Below are 22,048 nucleotides of genomic sequence, written 5' to 3'. Positions count from 1 at the left end.
ACCACCATCACCACCTTCATCACCATCACCACCATCATCATCGCCATCATCATCACCATCATCATCACCATCACCACCACCTTCATCACCATCACCATCACCACCATCATCACCATCATCACCATCATCATCACCATCATCACCACCTTCATCACCGCCATCATCACCATCATCACCATCATCACCACCATCACCACCTTCATCATCACCATCACCACCACCTTCATCACCACCTTCATCAACATCACCGCCATCATCACCATCACCATCGTCACCATCACTGTTGTCATCATCAACGTCATCACCACAATCATCCTCATCATCACCATCATCACCATCATCGCCACCATCACCGTCACCACCACCATCACCATCATCAATCACCGCCTTCATCCTCATCAACAACACCACCATCATCAACACCATCATCACCACCTTCATCACCAACATTGTCATCACCATCATCCAGAAAGCTTATTGAACACTTACTATATCCACTTAATAAACATTCTCTCACTTAATCCTCACATCAACACACACAGGTAGGTATTGTTATTTCCCTCCCTTTATGAGCAGAACTAAAGTATACCAGACATAGAAAACAAACTTATGGTTACCAAAGGGGAAAGGGGGAAGGAAGGATAAATTAGGGACTTGAGATTAACAGACACACACTAAGGTGTAGAAAACAGATAAACAGCAAGGACCTACTGTACAGCCCAGGGAACTCTATTAGCACAAGGAACTAATAAGCTATAATGGAAGAGAATCTGGAAAATTATATATATATATATAAAATGTATAATATATTATATATATATATATATAAAATGGAATCACTTTGCTATACACTTGAAACATTGTAAATCAACTATATTTCAATTAAAAAAATGGGAACACTGCCCCCCCCCAAACCCCACTAAATTATAGAGAGGTTAAGTCACATGCTCAAGATCACGCAGCTAGGAAGCAGCTGAGGCAAGATTCAAACCTGGCGGTCCATCACAAGAGCACCCACTCTCAACTGGTACCCTACACAGCCTCCCAAAGCTACATATATTCAGACTGGTTGATGGGTTAATCTGTTTGATGACTGAGGGAACGAAAGAGAAAATTCATTCAATCATTCAGCAAATATGTACTGGGTTCCTACGAGGTACCACGCACTGCGCCAGGCTCCAGGGAGGTCGTGGTGAAAACGGTGGGAACCACCTCTGCTCCGCTTGGAGCTTAAAGTCTGGGGAAAGGAGTCTACAAGGACCACTGATTCAGAGATGAAATGATGGTGCTGCTGGGAGAGAATTTAGGAAGAGTGAACTTAGAGGGAAGATGATTTGGGCAGGTGGTCTGCTGAGTTTCAGGTGCCAGAGTAAAGCAAATTAACAAATGAAATTGTTCAGAAGCTGACGGAGATGCTGGCTGGGAGCTCAGAGACGCGGCGTGGGAGACGTGGACCTGGGAATGACATAACTAACGTTGACAGCTGAAGATAGGAGCGTGAGCCAAGATTCACACAGAGAAAATGACGTCTAGAGATGGGTGCCAAGCCTTGGAGGGTGCTCCAGGGAGGACGGACGCTTCCCCAGAGAAGGAATGATCACATGGTATCAGAGAGGCCGAGGGCTGAGGAGCCTCGAAGGAGAAGGGGTAACAGGGCTGACCGGCTCAGGTAGAGCAACACAAAAGAGCTCGAGCTCTTTCCATTCGACCTAAAGGACGTTTTTGCTGATTTCTAAGAGCACAGTTTCAATAGAGGGGTGAGGGTAAATGACAGCTCATAAGGGACTCGAGGGGAAAATAGGGGATGAGGAAAAGGCAACAGCCATTTGCTAAATATACCCACATTGAAGAGCTGGTGTGGAAATCAGGTAGTACGGTCAGTTAAAGGAATAAAGTGCTGAACAAAATCAGGTTTACTCATCACGTGATCTGACCCAAATATGAATATGTTTAAAGATGACTGTCGTCGGATTTAAAACAGAACTGTTTAAAGGCCGGCCAACTGAAATGGGACCCCCGCGGTCGCCCGACACCAATGAACGGTGGTCTCTGCTCTCTAGTTCCCGTTTGGGATCATGACTTAGTTTAGTTCAGCAGATTCCTTCTTCCTTTTATAACTAAAATGTTAACAATAAGAGAAACAATCTAGTTAATCCCCCCCAAATGTATTTCTCCTTTGGGAAACATTTACATTCTTATAACCCCAAATGCTAAGCCAATAAAAGCAGAGGCAGAAAACATTAGTCACTGTTATCAGCAAAAAAAAAAAAAAGCAGAAGAAAATGAAAGGCTCAAAGAACTGTGGTGTTTTGGGGGGAGAAAAATGACTTTTTGGTCTTTGTATTTTTATCTTCTCTGCCATCATAATTTAGATAGACACAGAACAGGCCTGGCAATCGGCCGCGTCCGTAAGGCCAAATAGCTTGTTTCCCAGAAGACTTGGAGAAAGACTTAGGGCATCTTCATAAAAGCACCACGGGCTCAGGCCGGGACCGTGGGAGACCACGGGAGTGATCTGTCCCTGTTGAAAGAAATTGTTCAGTCCAACAGCAGCATGTGTTGATTTGGGAACCGTAAAGATGCAGTCTTCCTGGAATACTCATCGTGTACTAACCTTTGTTCCAATCCAGGCTCAGACACCAAAGCAGTGAGCACAGCAGAAACAGCTGAACAGCCTCGGGTCACAGCCACTCTGCGGAGAGGCTGAGGCAACTCAGGGCATTTGGCTTGAACAAGAGGAAATGGAGAAAAGATATGGCTCACTTGAGTACCTATTAGCCCTTTCTGTTAAGAACCAGACACGAAGGAGTGGTTTACACTCCCCCAAGAAGGCTTCAGGCGGAGACTGCGGAAGAAGTTCTGACCACTTCGTTTGTGAACGTTGAGTGCGCCGCGAAAGGGCTGTGGAGAGGAGCCAGGGTCAAATCCTGCATCCTCCTGTGTGACTCTGAGCAGGTTCCTTACCCTCTCTGCGCCCCAGTTTCCTCCACAGTGGGGGCTAAGTAGTACCTAACTGTTGTAAGGATTTCACGAGTTAATCCAGGCAAAGACCCATCATAAATGCTCCACGGATATCAGCTCTCGGGGTCTCCGCCATGGCTGTCGCCATATCCCATTACCCGAGCGACTCTCATCTCAGTCCACAAGGTCAGGTGTGAAGGAAATGTAACATTACTTTTCTGAAACGGAATTCACCATCTATTTCGAGCCCCCGTTTGGAGGAAAATGCATCTCTGGCGATCCAGCCTCACCTCCTCTCCTTGTTGGAGGAGCGTTGACCTCCGCACAGCCAAGGTGCTGGGGACGGGGCTGGTCCGCAACCCCGGAGATCCAGGTGTGGTCTCAGCGCAAAGGTAGCTGCCACCTCCTCGGGCCCAGGTCTCTTCCAGCTTCTTCCACGGCCTGCGTGGGCATCCTGGGAGGCTCTCATAGGGCTCAGTCCACTTGGGGACTCGTCCCTTCCCCAGAGCTGGGTCCAGGAGAGGTGAGACCCAGGACCCCTCTGCCAACTGACTCCCCGAGACCTGTCATTCCCCTTCCATAGGCTGGCGAGAGCAGAGCGTAGGACCCGCTTTGCTTGAGACCCAAACGTCCCCGTACACGCCTTACACCCCCCGTTTCGCTCTCTCACTCTTCACTGAGGATAGATGGGGTCTAAGACTAAGGACTAGTTCACAGCATTACCCCACCGCCGCCTCTGCCTGAAGACATTGGTCTCTCACTTCAGCCCCGGTGGGAGGTTCCTGACGTGGGTTTCTCGATGCTTCTCTTACGTAACTTCCTTCCGTCTGCACAGAATCACTGCACGATGCTCCTCCGGACGCTGATGGCCACTCTCTGAGGGTCGGGGCTCAGCTGACCACCTGCCGTCACCATCCCGAGAGGGTCCCCGTGGCACTGACCACAAACAGCCTAGCTGACACATCACCCTCCATCAGAGCACACGGCACAGGTAAGGTAGGGCCGGAAATGTCAATTAATTTCATTCCATTTCTAGATCTCAATATAAGAAAGTAAGACGAATCAGGAAGAACTCACCCCAACTGGTTCCAGGACAGCCACAGAGAGGGCCCACCTTCCCAGCAGCTGGGACCCTGAGGTCTCCCCAGTCCTGCAACTGCCCCCAGGGTCCTCAGGAGGGCAACACAGCGTAACGTAGAGAATTAGGTCTCAATGATACCCATACAGGGAATCATATGCGAGCTTCCCAGGGCTCTTTGCACACACCCCTGCCCCCGCTGCGGACCCTGAGAATCTTGACAAAGGGAATCTCCATGAAAGTAATTCTACAGGGACCGGAACCGTGTGATACACACACAGTCACACACACACACACACACACACACACACACACACCCCTCTGCTGTTTAAATAAATAATAAACAGGCTAAATAAGCCTAAATAAAGTTTAGTGGGTTTAAGAGAGGTGAACACACTGCACACACTCAGGCCGTCCGTTCCACACTGTTCCTGCCAAGTATCTGCCAACGGTAATTTCACATTAGGTGACCCTCCATCCCATTTGCCCAGGACAGAGGGCTTCCAGGCTTCCAGTGTTAAAACCAAGACAGTCCCAGGCAAAGGGGGATGGTTGGCCACCCTGGTCCAGAAGGACCCTTCCTGCCTTGTACCTGGATTATAGCCATCCTGCCTCGCTGGTTAAGTGCAAACGTTTAAAAGTCAGACGATCTGCAGTGAGGCGGACACCTCCTGAGGAGACCTGAGGGGCCGACAGGAGGTAGAGAGCGGCCAGACCTCTACCCCTAAGGGTGAGGGAGTGAAAGGTGGGGCTGAGGTTCCCCTCAGAAGCACCCTCTCTCCTGGGAGGCACAGGTCAAGCCCCCACCATATACCCAGCCTGGTTTTGCCCATTGCAAGTGCTCAGTAAATACTGGGACCCAAGCTGAATGGGGGTGACTCAGGGGGCTATTCCTCAGCCTCTTGCAGCTCCTTTTGCTTCATCTTCCCTTGAACATTTCCTTGGGGTCCATGTCTCCTTTGCTGATCCACCCCTGGTTCTACCCTCCATTCAGGGCTGAGCTGTGTGTCCATCTGGGCCACAGTTCCCTGGAGATAGAGATGCAGAGCTCTCTGCTAGGGGTCCTAATGGTCTTCTCCTGGTCGCCTGGGGCTGACCTCACAGCCTCCCCTGGGTCCTGCCCCAAGAAATTTCCTCAGTGGGTTTTCCTTCCTTGAGAACAGACTGTGACCAGTCTCTGGGCTGTTTCCTTGCAAACATCCTCCTCTCTTCCTGTTTCTCAGGCTCTCTGAAGCTCCAGAGTGCTGGGATTATGAGACTGGGGTGTCATATAGGATCAAAACATAATCTTTGTGCACCAGAGTTTTATGGTCTAATTGATCAGAGAAGTAGGTGAGTAAGTAAATGAGTCTTCTTGACTTTCTTTTGGCGACTTTGGGAATGATTAGCAATCAAAACAAAAGAAAACCAACCACAACAATTAAACTGGGGAAAAAAACCACTTCCAGACCTCAGCTTTCATGACAAAATTAAACCAAAATAATTTAGTCCTTTTGTCAGATTATATCAGACTCCCTCCCTCTGATGATGGCTCTTCCTTGGCTCGTCCCCTCCACGCTCCGGAAAAGAGAAGCAAACAGTCAAAGAAGCAGATTTTCTAACTCCCGATTTAGTTATCCTTTACCTACAGGTGAGTCACGCATCTTTTCAGGGCCTGAGTTGTTTCTTCAGTAACAATACAGCAGCAACCATTTGAATAATGGTTATGTGTGAGGCACTGCTCTAAGCACCTTATTTAACTTGCCTAATCCGCAAAGTAGTATTGTGTAGTACACGCTATCACGCTCTCCGCTTCACAGATGAGAAAACTAGGGCACAGAGACTTTAAAGAACTCCCCCAAGGTCACACCACTGGTAAGCGAGAGGGCTGGGATTCACCCCAGACTGGCTTCGGAATGCATGCACTTACCATTACCCAATGCTGAATGAATCAAAGGATGGATGAAAAGTGGATGAATGGATGGTGGGTGGACAGATGGTGGATGGATGGGCGGGTGGAAGGTGGTCAGGTGAAGGCATTAGCCCCAGTAACTGATCAGAAACCTCTTTTACGCAAGTATGGCATCAGTATGTAAAATTTACGTTCTTAACGTGAATTGTGGGTCTTAACACTCTTCTGTTTCAAAATGAAGTGGAGGCGTATCCATTAGGAGGATAACAGACTCTGAGCGGAGTAAGAACTCAGCCTCCAACGTATGACACCTGCCTTGGAAAAGGAACATTCCCCTGGAGGACTCATTTAAATCTCTGCGAAATGAAAGCAAGTAAGTCAGGCTTCTCCAAAATGAATTAATCTCAGAAGAGTTCCTTGAGAATCTTGGATACAAATTGCTCCTTCAGAGCCAATATTAACACATATCTTACATAAAAGCGAAAAGAATGTTACCCCCAAAGAAATAGATTACGGTTTCCAGTTGACAAGCGCTTATCTCAAACCTCCAAAGAATTAGATGAGCTCTCCTTAAACTTTACTCTCTAATTAACAGACCACTTTGAGGGTAGCCAGATCTGTGGCTTTGGTGGAGCAATCGTCAAACCTCAGTGTCAGGCCTGTTTTCTATCTCTGGCATATTCATCTTTTGATCACCAAACATTTTCTTTAATTAAAGCAGCTTGTGTGCCTTACTCTTTGCAGACTCCAATAAAGCCTGCCCAGACATGGAGAGAAGGAAAATTCTATGTATCTAGAGAATCTAGGCTGATCAAGTGCTTACCCTACCGCGTGGCTTACATGCCACGAAGACCACTGTCTTTTAAAAACTTACCCTTGTTAAGATTTTCAAAGGTGTAGAGACTTGCCTTTTGCTGATTTTGTTTAGGACATAGTGACCAAGTTTTATTTTCTTTTTAATTGTGCAATGGATACGTCTAATGGATGTTGCCAGCATTTTCCATCGGTCTGGAGTGGAAATGTGCCTCTTGGATTTAATGCTCACACCTCCGTTTTGGTCTGCTCATGTTGCGGAGAATTCTGCAAGGGGAATAGCACTGGCCAGTAGACTGGGATATTGTTTGGGGTCTGTTATTCAGGGGCACGAAGCCCTGTGCACGTCACTGAACTCTTCTCAGCCTCAGCTTGCCTGACCTGCAAAATGGAGCTACTGCTATTTACCCTCCTATCAGAGGCCTTATCATCATCACCGGAACTAGTGGCAACGTGCAGCAACAATTAACACAGTTAAGTAGCATCGTTCTATCAAGCGGAAGAAATTAGGACAAAATGACACTTGCCTTGCATGACACTTGCCTTGCATCAACATGGCTTTGAACCTACACATTAGGTTGTAACCAAGCTTCATGTGCTCACCCAAGACAAATTCCTCCGACAATGTCAGAAGGCAAAGAGCAAAATAATTGCCATCATATAAATAGAAAAAAATGCGTTTCTATTCCTGGGCCTGGATTGGCCTACATGATCTACACTTAGGTCCTTTGGTTTTATCACTAAAAAGCAACCTTAAAAAATGAAGCCCTGGGCTTCCCTGGTGGCGCAGTGGTTGAGAGTCCGCCTGCCGATGCAGGGGACGCGGGTTCGTGCCCCGGTCCGGGAGGATCCCACGTGCCGCGGAGCGGCTGGGCCCGTGAGCCGTGGCCGCTGCGCCTGCGCGTCCGGAGCCTGCGCTCCACAACGGGAGAGGCCGCAACAGCGAGAGGCCCGCGTACCGCAAAAAAAAAAGAAGCCCTTACTCACTCTTAAAGTCCATAGGTTGGCACCATGGCGTCCTGGGTGGCCTTTTCGCAATTCCAGTTCGTTACAAAAGACAGGGAAGACGGTTATGCCGCCGGCGGAGGAACTGGGCTTCACGGTAGCCGTCGTTTCCGAGAGCGTTTGGCGCATGCGTAGCTTTAACTCCACCCATCCCCTTCCTCCTGTAAATAAAACTGCCCCCAGAGACAGCTGCATAAACTGCCAGGAGCGCGGATGCTCTTAGAGACATTACATTTGCTTCCCTAGTCCTAGTATATCAGACTCTGCAGCCTGGCCTTCTAAAAACGATTCTGAGTGTCCTAAGCATTATTTAGGGGCTCAAATACCAGCCAGATGAGCCCTGACCTCAGAGACCTCTTTGACTCGAAAGACCCTTTGTCCTTGTTTTCATGGCCAGAGGGGCTGCCCCGCTGCACCTCCTTCACTGCCTCTTGTCACTTAAGTGTGCGTTGATTAATAGCTATTCCCAGTGAGCCTTGAGTTAGTTCAGCCCCTCTATTTCCAATTTCTCTCCTTCTGGCTAAGAGACCGGAGGGTTTAGGAATCATAACGCGTAAGAGAAAGACTGAAGAAGCAAGGAAGCCTCGGTGGGGATGAGATCTCTGAGTTTAGACACTTCAGGGCACTAAATTCCCATGAGGCAGAAGTTAGATGTGTTTGGCATTTGCCATGGGAGAGCAGGGCCAGGACCAGCGAGCGCAGGCTCCGAGGAGGAAGATGTCAGCTCCGTAGAGGATGCAGGACAGCCTTCAGCGCCGGAACGGCTGCCTCACGAGGGAGAGTGTGTTTCCCAGCTTCCCCGGAAAGGATGCAAACGGAGGCGCTCTCACCCCTTATCTGTACTGAGCTGGATGGACCCGGAGTCTGTCCTACAGAGTGAAGTCAGTCAGAGGAGAAAAACAAATACCCTATGCTGACACATATATACGGAATCTAAGAAAAAATAATGTCATGAAGAGCCTAGGGGCAGGACGGGAATAAAACACAGACCTTCTAGAGCAGGGACTTGAGGTTATGGGGAGGGGGAAGGGTAAGCTGGGACCAAGTGAGAGAGTGGCGTGGACATATATACACTACCAAACGTAGTGGGAAGCTACTGGGAAGCAGCCGCATAGCACAGGGAGATCAGCTCGGTGCTTTGTGACCACCTAGAGGGGTGGGATAGGGAGGGTGGGAGGGAGACACAAGAGGGAGGAGATATGGGAATATATGTATATGTATAGCTGATTCACTTTGGTATAAAGCAGAAACTAAGACACCACTGTAAAGCAATTATACTCCAATAAAGACGTTAAAAAAAACTTAATCTAAATAACAAATAAAAAAATAAAAAATAAAAATAAAACTTAATCTCAAAAAAAAAGAGGGGATCTTGCTTGGTTTAAGGGCTGGACCCAAGGGCCTCTGGGGTCCTTTCAGACAGAGATACCAGGATTCTAAGTTCATCAGTGAGTTTTCTCAGACCTGGAAACTCCCCCCACCTTTCTGGGCCCTACCTCCCCACGCAGAAAGCCTGGAAGAAGAACGTTTCACATTCCCCAGATAACAGTCTCCTCCCCCCCACCCCCGGTGAAAAGGTGAGGTTGACAGACACACACCCCTGTGAGATGAGGCTCTTATTACTGTCGCTTGGGGCAGAAGTAGGAAGGCAGTAAACTTTGAGGTTAGTTCCCTCGTCTTCCTCTGAATCCCATTACTCTTACAAAACCGGCTTTCCTCTCTTACAACAAAGGGTTTTGTTGAGTTCATTACATCTTTCCCAAGAGTGTATTAAGGCTAAAACAGGGCCTGGGACACAGAAGGTGCTCAATACGTCTTTGTTAAAAGAACAGATGAATACACGTTAAAAGCAAGAGAAGAACATGTTCAATGCTTGACCCCAAGGTCAAGTATCTTAGCCACTTCAGGGCCATCTGTAAAATAGGGGTAAACATACTAGTGGTGCCTGGCTTGTAGGTGGTCCTGAGGATTAGAGGATACAATGAACGCTGTACACTCGGCCGAGTGTCTGATACACAATCAAGGTTTAATAAATGCTGGCTCTCTTCATTGCTGTTGTTATTGCTCTTATTGCTGTCGTTTTAAACCATGTGATGGGGGGGAGGAGATGAAGTGACACATTGTATTAGAGCAGAACTTCTTTCTCATTATCCTTCATGTGACCACGTCACATCATCACACACGTGACCATGTCACATCATCACACACGTGACCACGTCACATCATCCCTCACGTGACCACGTCACATCGTCACACACGTGACCACGTCACATCATCACACACGTGACCCATCATATCACACGTGCTTATTTTAAGGAGGAAAAACCAGGACTCCAATTAGCAAAGGGATGCCTTTCCTTGCCTGAGAGGGTTGGATCCCGCAGACCACCAGGGACTAACGCTCATTGCCTTGGTAATTATAGGGCCCTGTAGAGATTGCAGATGTTGGAAATCAGCCTTGGGCTTCGAAGGGGGCCAGGGGTAGTCTAAGAAGACTTTATACAGTGAGTACCTGCTGGAAAATGTCCTAAAAGAAGGAGTCTGCGATTTACATTTTCAAAAGTACTTATCAGCAGAGGAGAGAATTTATGAACACTGAAACATGTATTTTTAAAATCTTGTCCACACCAGCGGTGTGCCCTGCCCGTCCCTCCAGATGGGGCTGGGCCACTGCTACCGTGTCTCCCTGCTGGGAAGAGCTTGTGGCCCCCGACCCAGCAAGAGAACGGAAACAACACGGGAGAGAGAAGTCTTCCCCAGTGAAATCTACACGTGTGTTTAGGATCGGAAGTGACATCTCACCTTTGTTCTAACATTCTGGAAGGACCTTTCCTCTTTGTAAGTAGTAAAACTCCCCAAACTCCCCGCGAACTCTGCTAGGTGGGTGGGTGGGATGCTGCTGAGTAAAGGCTTAGTACAGAGTCAAATGATTTATTACCGTTTTGTAAAAAAAAAAAAAAAAAAAAAAAAAAAAAAGAGAGAGATTCTATTATCTGTCAGTAGCCACAAGGCTTCAGTAGCTAAGTGGTTTGAGGGGCCTATCATCCAGGGCCCTAATTACCCATGAACCCATATGCCCTGGTGAGTCAACCTCAACAATTATCCAGTAACACAAATGAATATAAGCAGAGATAAAAGCACTTGATAAAAGCGGCAGGACAAGCTGGATGTGACAAGTTACAAAGCCAGTCCTTTATAAATAGGCAAGTAACGTAGGCTTTTCAAGCATCTTTTCACCCTAATTCCACCAGGTCCTGCTGTGGCATCACCAGCATATGAGAACTCACTGCAGCCGCCAAGTGTAGTCCTTTCCTTATGAATCCAAGATGGCACGTGGACGGCGGTTCTCAGAAGAGACTTCCAGAACGGTGAACTGTTCTTCCCATTTCTTCAGAGGAAATTGAAGCATGAATAGAAGTGATTTACTTCTTTTTAGCCTATGTCACGTAATTTAAACCAAATCACAGAGCAAATCCTGTAGAGTCAAGTTTTATTAAGTGTAGGTGGTCACAAAATTCTTGCTCTAGAAAACAGAAGTTGTCTTCTTTTTTTTTTCTAAGTTCTGAATTTCCCAAAGAGTGCTTCTGAAAAGTAACTGCTTCAATGTTTCCCAACTGATGTGAATGGAGTGCTCAATCTAAATTCTATGGCGAAGTAGTTCATTGTAATTTGCAATAAACCTTTTGCCTCTCATTCACACAAGATGGCGGCCTTCTGACTTCCTTGTTTCCTCCTTCTAAACATCGGCCAGATGCCAACCATTGTTAAATGGGACATTGTATTTATACAAGCTCGCTGACTGATTGCCATCAGGTACTCATTTAGTCCACTGTCATACAAACTGAAAATTCTGGTGACTATACTATTAAAAAATTATCAGTTAAATGGGGTACGATGCAACACTTAAAGTGACCCCAAGATTAAACTCTTATTTGGGGTTCGTTTGGTGACTAACGGCCACTTGCACCAATTTGGAGATATTATGACAAAATTCTGCTGCTGACGATAAAAAGTAACCATAAAGGATGAAAACTTTCTAGCTGGAACCAGAAGAACATCTGGAGGCCCTTAAACCTGGTGAATTTTCCCTCTAAATCCTGATTGCCAAGCTTAGAACCAACCACCCAGAAACTGTGGCCCTCACGCTAACTCTGTGTTTATGTTTCACTCAAAAGGACTTTAAGGATTTACATCTTGTTCTACAGAGGCCCAGTTCCCGTGGTTGAAGCCTCTCCTCTCACTGGGCACGTCCTGGTGCGTGGCCACATTCTCGTCTCTTGGCTTGGGAAGAAGGAGCTTCCTGGAGAGTAAGTCCAGGGTCCTTTTTCATGTCTAGAAGTCCATCAGCACCATCCTGAGGTATCCTGGGATAAATGTGGAAAACTAGGATGGAAAACCCAGCAATGAACATGATAACATAAAAAAATTACTGGGCTAGGGTTTGCTTCTAAACATCTAATAAATCTGTCATATGTCATAAAAGTGACTAATGAAAGCTGACATGATTTCAGCTGCATATTGGAAGTCCAACACAGTCCCCCTGGGCTACAATCAAGGTGTCAGCAGGGCCATGTTCCTTTCTGGAGGTTCTAGGGAAAAGTCCATTACTTCCCCCTCCCCCCAGTTTCTAGAGGTGCTCACGTTCCTTGGCCTGCGGCCCCTTCCTCCAGCTTCAAAGCCATCAAAGTTGCACCTCTCTGACCCTTCTTCCACAGTCACATCTGCCCCTACCCGCTGCAGGTAAAGGTTCTCTGATTTTAAAGACCCACATGATTAATCTGGGCCCATTCAAATACTCCAGAGTAATCTCCCCATCTCAAGACCCTTAACTTAATCACACCTGCAAAGTCCCTTTGCCGTGGAAGGTAACATGGGTTCCGGGGATTAAGACGTGGACATTTTGGGGACCATTTTTCTTCCTGTCACACAAGATGTTTCCAGATCTCAAGTAATAAAGAGGTTTGAAATCATAAGTTCATCAATCACTTCTCTCCTTATCATTCCTTTTAGAATTGAATTTTATCCTAGGAAATAGGACAGAAGTTTTCAATGCCTAAAACCTTAAACATAGAGCAAGTCCACAAATTTCACTAGTCCATGGAGAATCTCTTGTTTGGAAGTTTTACAAAATTTTCAAAGAGATGATTTCAATTTTACTGGTAAGCATGAAATCTATCCAGTTTTAATATTGCATATTTATATGAGACACCCAATAAGTGTTCTTTGGATATGCTAAAATGTTCAGTGAAAGCATAAACTGGAGGCTGCCCTTTCTCCCGCCAGCTTACAGAGGGGAAAACTGAGGCGCACAGCAGCTGTGTGGATGACAGGCTCTTGGTGCTCCAGCCAGGCATCAGGGCTGTGCCTCTGAGGTGGGAGAGCCAAGTTCAGGACATTGGTCCGCAAGAGACCTGCCAGCTCCACATAATATCAAATGGTGAAAATCTCCCAGAGATCTCCATCTCAACACCAAGACCCAGCTCCACTCAATGAAGAGCAAGCTACAGTGATGGATACCCTATGCCAAATAACTGGCAAGACAGGAACACAACCTCACCCGTTAGCAGAGAGGCTGCCTAAAATCATAATAAGTCAACAGACATCCCAAAACACACCACCAGACGTGGACCTGTCCACCAGAAAGACAAGATCCAGCCTCATCCACCGGAACACAGCCACTAGTCCCCTCCACCAGGAAGCCTACAGAACCCACTGAACCAACCTTAGCCACTGGGGGCAGACACCAAAAACAACGAGAACTACGAACCTATAGGCTGCAAAAAGGAGACCCCAAACACAGCAAGTTAAGCAAAATGAGAAGATAGAAAAACACACAGCAGATGAAGGAGCAAGGTAAAAACCCACCAGACCAAACAAATGAAGAGGAAATAGGCAGTCTACCTGAAAAAGAATTCAGAATAATTATAGTAAAGAGGATCCAAAATCGTGGAAATACCATGGAGAAAATACAAGAAACCTTTAACAAGGACCTAGAGAACTAAACAGCAAACAAACAATGATGAACAACAAAATTAATGAAATTAAAAATTCTCTAGAAGGGATCAATAGCAGAATAACTGAGGCAGAAGAACGGATAAGTGACCTGGAAGATAAAATAGTGGAAATAACTACTGCAGAGCAGAATAAAGAAAAAAGAATGAAAAGAATTGAGGACAGTCTCAGAGACCTCTGGGACAACATTAAATGCACCAACATTTGAATTATAGAGGTCCCAGAAGAAGAAGAGAAAAAGAAAGGGACTGAGAAAATATTTGAAGAGATTATCATTGAAAACTTTCCTAATATGGGAAAGGAAATAGTCAATCAAGTCCAGGAAGCACAGAGAGTCCCATACAGGATAAATCTAAGGTGGAACACACTGAGACACATAGTAATCAAACTGTCAAAAATTAAATACAAAAATAATTATTAAAAGCAACAAGGGAAAAACAACAAATAACATACAAGGGAATCCCCATAAGGTTAACAGCTGATCTTTCAGCAGAAACTCTGCAAGCCAGAAGGGAGTGGCAGGACATATTTAAACTGATGAAGGGGAAAAACCTACAACCAAGATGACTCTACCCAGCAAGGATCTCATTCAGATTTGATGGAGAAATCAAAAGCTTTACAGACAAGCAAAAGCTAAGAGAATTCAGCACCACCAAACCAGCTTTACAACAAATGCTAAAGGAACTTCTCTAGGGAGGAAACACAAGAGAATGAAAAGACCTACAATAACAAACCCAAAACAGTTTTTCTTTTTCTTTTTTTTTCTTTTTTTTTTTTTTAACATCTTTATTGGAGTATAATTGTTTCACAATAGTGTGTTAGTTTTTCCTTTACAACAAACTGAATCAGTTATACATATACATATGTTCCCATATCTCTTCCCTCTTGCATCATCCTCTCTCCCACCCTCCCTATCCCACCCCTCCAGGTGGTCACAAAGCACAGAGGTGATCTCCCTGTGCTATGCAGCAGCTTCCCACTAGCCATCTAATTTACATTTGATAGTGTATATATGTCCCTGCCACTCTCTCACTTCGTCACAGCCCACCCTTCCCCCTCCCCATATCCTAAAGTCCATGCTCGAGTAAGTCTGTGCCAAAACAGTTTTTAAAATGGGAATATGAACATACATTTTGCTAATTACCTTAAATGTAAATGTATTAAATGCTCCCACCAAAAGACACAGACTGGCTGAATGGATACAAAAACAAGACCCATATATATGCTGTCTACAAGAGGTCTGCTTCAGACCTAGGGACACATACAGAATGAAAGTGAGGGGATGGAAAAAGATATTCCATGCAAATAGACATCAAAAGAAAGATGGCATAGCAATTCTCATATGATACAAAATCGACTTTAAAACAAAGACTATTGCAAGAGACAAAGAAGGACACTACATAATGTTCAAGGGATCAATCCAAGCAGAAGATATAACAAGTGTAAATATTTATGCACCCAACATAGGAGCACCTCAATACATAAGGCAAATACTCCCAGAAGAGAAATTCCTTTGCCCAAGTCGATTAGAAAGCCGTCCTCCTCTTAAACTTCTTGCTCCTGCAATGAAGCAGCTGTCAAGCAATGCTCGCTGCTGCCTTGCACCCAGCGCTGACTGCAGCCCCATCGGTCCAGGACAGGAAAGCAGCTTCAGTGGCCATGGACCAGATGCTCAAACCACACGGGGAGGGGAGGGGGAGAACACGCCATGAAATTGTCATTTCCCCTGCCTCCTTTCCTTTCCCACCCACATATGAACTTAGTATCATATTAATTCTTACAGCCTCTCCTTGTATACAGCATGTAAAACTTTAAGCTCCGACTCCAACATTCAAGAAGTAACAAAATGTTGCTTTCTTTAAATGCCATCATGAGATCAAGCAGGGTGCTTTGCTCTGATGTGAAGCAGCCTTTTTCTGGGATCCACAGGGATGTCTGTTCACCCTCTGAGCTCCCTCCTCACTCACGTTAACATACTCAATTTCCCTCTCATTTCACTGCCACCTTCTCTGTTGAACACTTAAATTCTCCCAATTCTTAAGGCGATCGTGGAGCTATTGCCAAAAAGTCCTTTCTCTTTCTTCTTAAAGCCACAGACGCGATTTTCTCAATGTTTTCTTCTGCTAGGAGCATTACGTACCCTTCATTTATTCATCCAACAGATACGTGTTGTTGACCGAGAGCCAGGTTCAATGCTGTCTTGCGGATTTCCCTGACAGCAGCCCCGTCTCTGAGGGTCTAGCTGAGACTCTCCCCGAGACACATCTGACCTTAGACGTGAACTCCAGTCGAGGGGGATCTGGGGCGTTAGCAAAGAGAGAGCAGTCGAATCTGTCCTGAAAACAGCTGAGTTTAACAACAGCAAATGAGAATGTCCTTTGCTGAAGAGAACGAAACAACTGTTCCAGCAAATACCAGTCAGTCAGGAGGGCCCACGCGTAGGCACACACATTTCTAGCTTGTCCCGGTTAGACTCCTGGTTAGCACAGGTGGGTTCTGAGACCAGCTTTGCCGTTCCCTAGGGGCATAAGCTGGTCCACGTCACAGCTCTGCAAAACCCCCATGTCCTCACTTAAACATCTCAAGGCCCCTCCCCACTTCAACAGTCTTGGAAGGAGATCTTCCCCCTTGCTTGGACTGTTTGATGTTCAAATTAAGTGTACCATGCAAGAACCTTCCACGGTATGATTAAGGAAAGAAACAAGATGTAAATTACGGAATTCCTATTACGCCTATTTGGAATAACATTCCACATTATTTTACAGCATTGAAAGTTCCCAACAAGCATGGGAGATAAATATTCTTTTCCCCGTTCATGCAGGAGGGAACGGAGTCAAAGAAAAATACTGAGTCTCTGATGACCAGGCTAGCACTTGGCACAGCTGAGACTTGAAATTAACCTGATTCTAAATCCTCCGCTCTCAACATGCCTAGTTCCAGAGTGCTGCGGGTTATTAAAACAGGACTGATTCTTCAAAGGCAAACCACTCACTCAGGCTTTTTCGTATTTCTCTTCCTTCCTGTTCTCCTACTTTCTAATACTGGTTTTGACACTCACTAACCTCTCCAGCAGAGGTTTTGTGGGAAGGGGAAAAACCCTAAACTCTTAGTGATTTTCTAGAGGCCTCAGAATAAACCACATCAATGTACCCTACTCAGCTCAGAGTAAATGCATGCCAACTCATCTTTTTTTCGCTAGATCCCCCAAATGTCCAAGACCACCCCAGCTGCACCCAAGAGGAGAGAAAGTGCGGACGGAAGGAGATGGCGGTCTTAACATATTACAGCCGAAAGCCTGCGCTTTTCAAGGTTTACAAAGTATACGAAGATGTAATCATGCTGCAAAGTCCCCTCCCAGGGCTGTGGAAGGGACCCACTGAAATGAGGGGCACCTAAGCTGTATCTTCAGCAGCTGCAGGTAAATGCTTCTCCAGCCCCACCTTGCTCAATGGTATTTTTAAATGAGATTTATTCTCATTTTCATCTGGCTACAGGTGCATTCCTCTTTTAAATGGAAATAATGATTGCTATTAAATATGGCCTAATTTTCCTGTTATTACTATCATACATGATAGATTTCACTTCTTACCTGAACATGGAGTTCTTTGAGTCTAATTATTTCCATCCGTCACGTAACCAAAGATCTTCAGAGCTGGAAAGAAACAGAACTCCTTGAATCTACAAACGTTGATTCTCAGGGATGAGAAAACTGAGGCCCAGGCTAACGCTAGAGAGACAGACACTCATCTGTAGAAGAACCTTGACAATGACCTTGGCCAGTGTTTAGTGTTTCCTCTGGGGAAGGAGAAGGACAGGCTAGCTCACCATTCCCAGAGAAGTTGGCTCTAACTGGGAGATTTGTATGTATTGAATGCAAGATCATATCTGATAAAATGAAGTTATTATCAGAGGCAAGAAGTGTGATCTCGTTGTATTAAACACTTTTAATGTTTCATACAAGAAGTTATACGACCTCATCTATCAAGGTGAGACTCCCACCGCTTGGTCCCCCAGGCTCTCCTGAGCCAAGGGGCTGTCAGTTCTGCTGAGAAGCCCCCTGGGGGCCGAGAATTCCGCAGTTTGAAGAAACTTCCAGAGGCCCTCCATTCTTATCCCTAGTTTATTGTTTTGGGCCAGCAGCACTATAAAACTTTACTACAACAGGCAGGGACGGTGTGCTCTATAAAATGCGTGTTTGTGTGGGTGAGGGGGTGGGCGAGTGTGTGTTTGTGAGTGGGACAGAACACAATGTTTCTGAGAATAGAAACAAAAAATAGTGGGGTTAATCCTAGGAGGAAAATGGTCAACCCAATATACTTACTTTTCAAATTAACTGCATTCTCCAAAATAAACTTTTAGTTCAAGTTTTTGAAGAAGTCTTCATAAACCCAGAAATTCTAGGAGATGACTCCATGCAGATATCCAGGTGCAAGTGATTTATTGCTCTGGTCATGGTCTGAAGCGAGAAGGAATCGTGTCCAAATGACTTCCAGGAGACTACGGAGGGGGACAAAGAAGCGGGGGTAGGGACCCTCCTTCCACACTCGGGGTTTTCAGACTTTTCTTCTTTTGAAAGTCATGGGACCTTCCTCCAAATGAAATGGTACAATAAGCTCAATAGGTAAACACAGCAGAGTGAAGCTGTTCTAGTTCAAGCCAGGGTGGAGGCCCTGTCCCCACCTCCCCCTACACACACGGACACACAGATATGCCCCTCCCCCATGCTCTGGTCCACACGGCACCTCTGAACGCCCAGGAGCCCTTGAAGCGCGGAGTTTTGAAAACTTAGGGACTAAGCAATGCAGATACACACGAGTGATGGAACGGAAGGATTCTGAAAGTCTCGAGCGGAAATCACAGCCACAGAATAAGATGTAATCATAAAATAAGATTTTTGCAAAAGCTTATTTCAAACTCGGAAAGATCAAAGAGGCTGGAGCAGTGCTGTCTAGTGGAACGTTGACAAATGTCAATAGAACATTCTGGAAATATCCTGTGTCCATGCTGACCAATACGTTAGCCCCTGGCCATGTCTGGCTACTGAGCCGTTGCTGTGTGGCTGGAGGACTGGGAGCTTAAATTTTTTTATATTATGTAATTTTAATTGACTGAAATGTAAATTTATCTAGCCACATCTGGCTCGTGGCTACTATACTAGACAATGAAGTGCTACAGCATTTCTCTTCTGCTGGTAAAAATACAAGCACAGACTCTGCAATGACACACGTCCACCCTTCCTGTGGAACCATCTAAGAGAGCAGATCGTTCCGTTCTTCTTTTTCTCTTTATTCCACCCAAAGGAAGTCCCAGACCAGAACCCTTTCCTATTAGATTTCTACTGCTGCTGTTTATGAAAGACTACAGGCAGGGTGGCTTCCAACAACACAAATGAATTCTCTTACGTTCTGGAGGTCAGAAGTCCAAAATGAGTCTCCCTGGGCTGAAATCAAGGTAGTGGCAGGGCTGCATCTTTTCCGGAGGCTCTAGGAGAGAATCTGTTTTCTTGACTTTTCCTGGTTCTCGAGGTCACCCGCAGTCCTTGGCTTGTGGCCGCTCTCTCTGTCTTGAAAGCCGGCAGTGGGGCACCTTCAAATCTGTCTCTGTCCTGCTTCCATCAGTACTTTCCTTCTCTGAGTCTCTCTGACCCTAACCCTCCTTCTTCCCACTTCCAAGGGTCCTTGTAATTACTTTGGGTCCATCTGGACAAGCCAAGAAAATCTCCCGCCTCAAGAGTCTTAATTTAATCACAACCACAAAGTCCTTTTTGTCATGTTAGGTAACATATTCACAGGCTCCTGGGCTGTGGGCATCTTTGGGGGGGCCCTTATCCTGCCTACCGCACCTTTCTTGTGGATTACCTTGAAGTAAGACCGGTACCTTTTGTCAAATTCACAAAAACTCAGCTTCTGGAAGGTAGCCTTGGTGAGTAAGGCTTCACTCAAGGTACCAACAAGTGAGTGGAGGTTTTCTCAGTGTTCTTTGGTCTTGTCTGGTGGTTCTCCAACTTCACCCGGCACCACAATCACCCAGACGGCTTGTTGAAACAGACTGTTGGACGTGAACCCCAGAGACTCTGATTCAGGGGGTCTGGGCGGCCCAAGACCAGGTAAGAATTCTCAACCAGGTAAGACATTTTTAACATACATCCACAAATCCTTTGACACTCCTCCCTGCAAAGGGTGGACTGGATTTAGTGACTCGCTTCTAACCGTATCTGATAGACGTGATGGTGTGTGATTTCAAGACAAGGTTCTAGAAGGCACAGCAGCTTCTATCCTCTCTGTGTCTCTCAGATCACACACTCTGGAGAAGGCCAACCTTCCTGGGAGTCAGCCACCTCGGAAGATGTCGCTCCAGCCCTGCTCTAGCCTTCAGATGACTGTAGCTCTGGCCAACACCCTGTCTGCACCCTCATGAGAGACCCTGGGTCAAGATCTCCCAGAGAAGTCACTCCTAAACTCCTGACTCATAGACACGGTGAGAAATAATAAATCTCTATCGGTGTTTAAAGCCACCAGGTTTGGGGGCAAGTTGTTACACATAACAGATAACTAGTACGTCAGGAGCCGCTGAGGCCACTGGTCTGCAGATCACCTTCCGGGACCCACTGGTCCAGCCCACATGCCGTGGGAGGCACGGGCTCGCCCCCTGCCTGCACGGATAATGCAAAGAGAGGCGGGCAGGGCCATGCTCTCGGGTTTCTACATCTTCTCTCTTCTGCAGACGTCTTCGGTTTCCACCACTCACTCTTTTGTGGAAGCACTTTTCCCGAGAAGAATAACAGCAGCAACATGTCAACGGTCAGCCGGACTCCAGAAGCCTATGTCTGTCTCCTCGGCCGTAAGAAGTCTTCTTCACGTAGGTGAAGAACCAGACAGCTTTGGGGAGAGGAGGAAATGATGCAAACGCGAGACCCGTCGCTCTCCCTCACACTCTTTTCCAGTATGGAGGTGAACAAGATCAAGAAAAAGAAAACAACAACAAAAACATCGAAGCTCTTGACAGGAGAGGGAAAGCTAGCACCGGGTGCCAGGAGAGCAAGGGGCTTCCAGCTGTTTGACAACGAGAGAGGGCAAGTGCCCTCACTGTGTCCGAGAGGCCAGATCCGGACCCAGCTGTGGAGGAAACGAGGCGCTTATGTTATCTGGGCTGTCGGTGAGAGCCGAGGGGACACACGCCTCCCGCCTGCTTCTCCCCAGAGCTGAGCAAACTCTTCAGCAAAGATGCTTCTCCAGGGCTCGCGCTGGCCGTGTACTTTCCCAGTCAGCAGATGCGGGCCAAGAAAGGAAATGCAGCTCCAAGAACGAGGGAGGGGAAGGGGTCGTGAAGACGGGGAGCCACAGGGAAAGGATCCTGAGACCAGGAACAGGGTGACGCTGGCTCTGCGAGGCGGGCCGTCTCCGGGCCCGGCAGCGCCAGGCAAGCCGGCCGAGCGGACTCACATCGGTGGTCCCCGCTCAGTTTGATGGGATTGCTCTGGCTTGCCCACTTGTTCTATAGATGCTTAAAACATGATGACATATGATTCCACTTATAACGAAAAACTCCTAGAAAGGCAAGACTAATATAGAATGACAGGGGGCAGGAAAGCAGTTGCCTCAGGCCAGCACGGGGGAGGGGTAACTACAAAAGGCCACGCGAGCACTTGGGGGGGGATAGAATGCTGGACGTTTCAACTGTGGTGCTGACCACACAGGTGTATACAGTGGTCACAAGTTATTGAGTCGGATGCATGTCACTGTACATCAGTTATGTCTCAATGACGTTGATCTTAAAAAAAGAAGTGTGACCTAGGAGGAGTCCTCTGATGGGATTGTCAATGGTTGGTCTGTCAAAAAACAGAGATATATCTGGTAGAAGAGGGATCCGACCATCTAGACTCGGCTCAAAGGGTGGGGCTCAGACTAATGCAGACAAATCGCAGGGAGCAGATTTCTACTCCACATACCCACATCAGTCTTTCTGTAACACAGTGTTATTGAAAGCACCATGTGGAAACCACCAGGTGGAAAGCACCATGTGCAAAGCACCGTGTGGAAAGCACCGTGTGCAAAGCACCGTGTGGAAAGCACCGTGTGGAAAGCACCGTGTGGAAAGCACCGTGGGGAAAGCACCGTGTCGAAAGCACCGTGTGGAAAGCACCGTGGGGAAAGCACCGTGTGGAAAGCACCGTCTGGAAAGCACCGTGTGGAAAGCACCGTGGGGAAAGCACCGTGTGCAAAGCACCGTGGGGAAAGCACCGTGTGGAAAGCACTGTGGGGAAAGCACCGTGGGGAAAGCACCGTGGG

At 46.7% G+C, this 22,048-nt stretch overlaps 2 long non-coding RNA genes across 2 annotated transcripts in view; both read right to left on the bottom strand.

Annotated features, from left to right (window-relative positions):
* LOC131753264 (uncharacterized) overlaps positions 1–7,881 on the bottom strand; it is a 62,049-nt gene extending 54,168 nt beyond the window's left edge. The window contains exon 1 of the long non-coding RNA XR_010839914.1: positions 7,731–7,881. This is a non-coding gene — a long non-coding RNA (uncharacterized lncRNA). The remainder of the gene's footprint in view (positions 1–7,730) is intronic.
* A 7,297-nt stretch (positions 7,882–15,178) lies between these two features.
* On the bottom strand, positions 15,179–18,170 carry LOC131753267 (uncharacterized). Its single transcript, XR_010839913.1, has 3 exons — positions 18,082–18,170; positions 17,350–17,412; positions 15,179–16,278 (listed from the first exon to the last, which is right to left on the bottom strand). It is a non-coding gene; the product is annotated as an uncharacterized lncRNA (long non-coding RNA).
* Between the last annotated feature and the right edge of the window lie 3,878 nt (positions 18,171–22,048).

The sequence above is a fragment of the Kogia breviceps genome, chromosome 3, assembly GCF_026419965.1.
Source record: "Kogia breviceps isolate mKogBre1 chromosome 3, mKogBre1 haplotype 1, whole genome shotgun sequence".
NCBI lineage: Eukaryota > Metazoa > Chordata > Mammalia > Artiodactyla > Physeteridae > Kogia > Kogia breviceps.
Note: the sequence above shows the minus strand (reverse complement) of the source record. Positions and strands in the feature narration are given on the sequence as shown.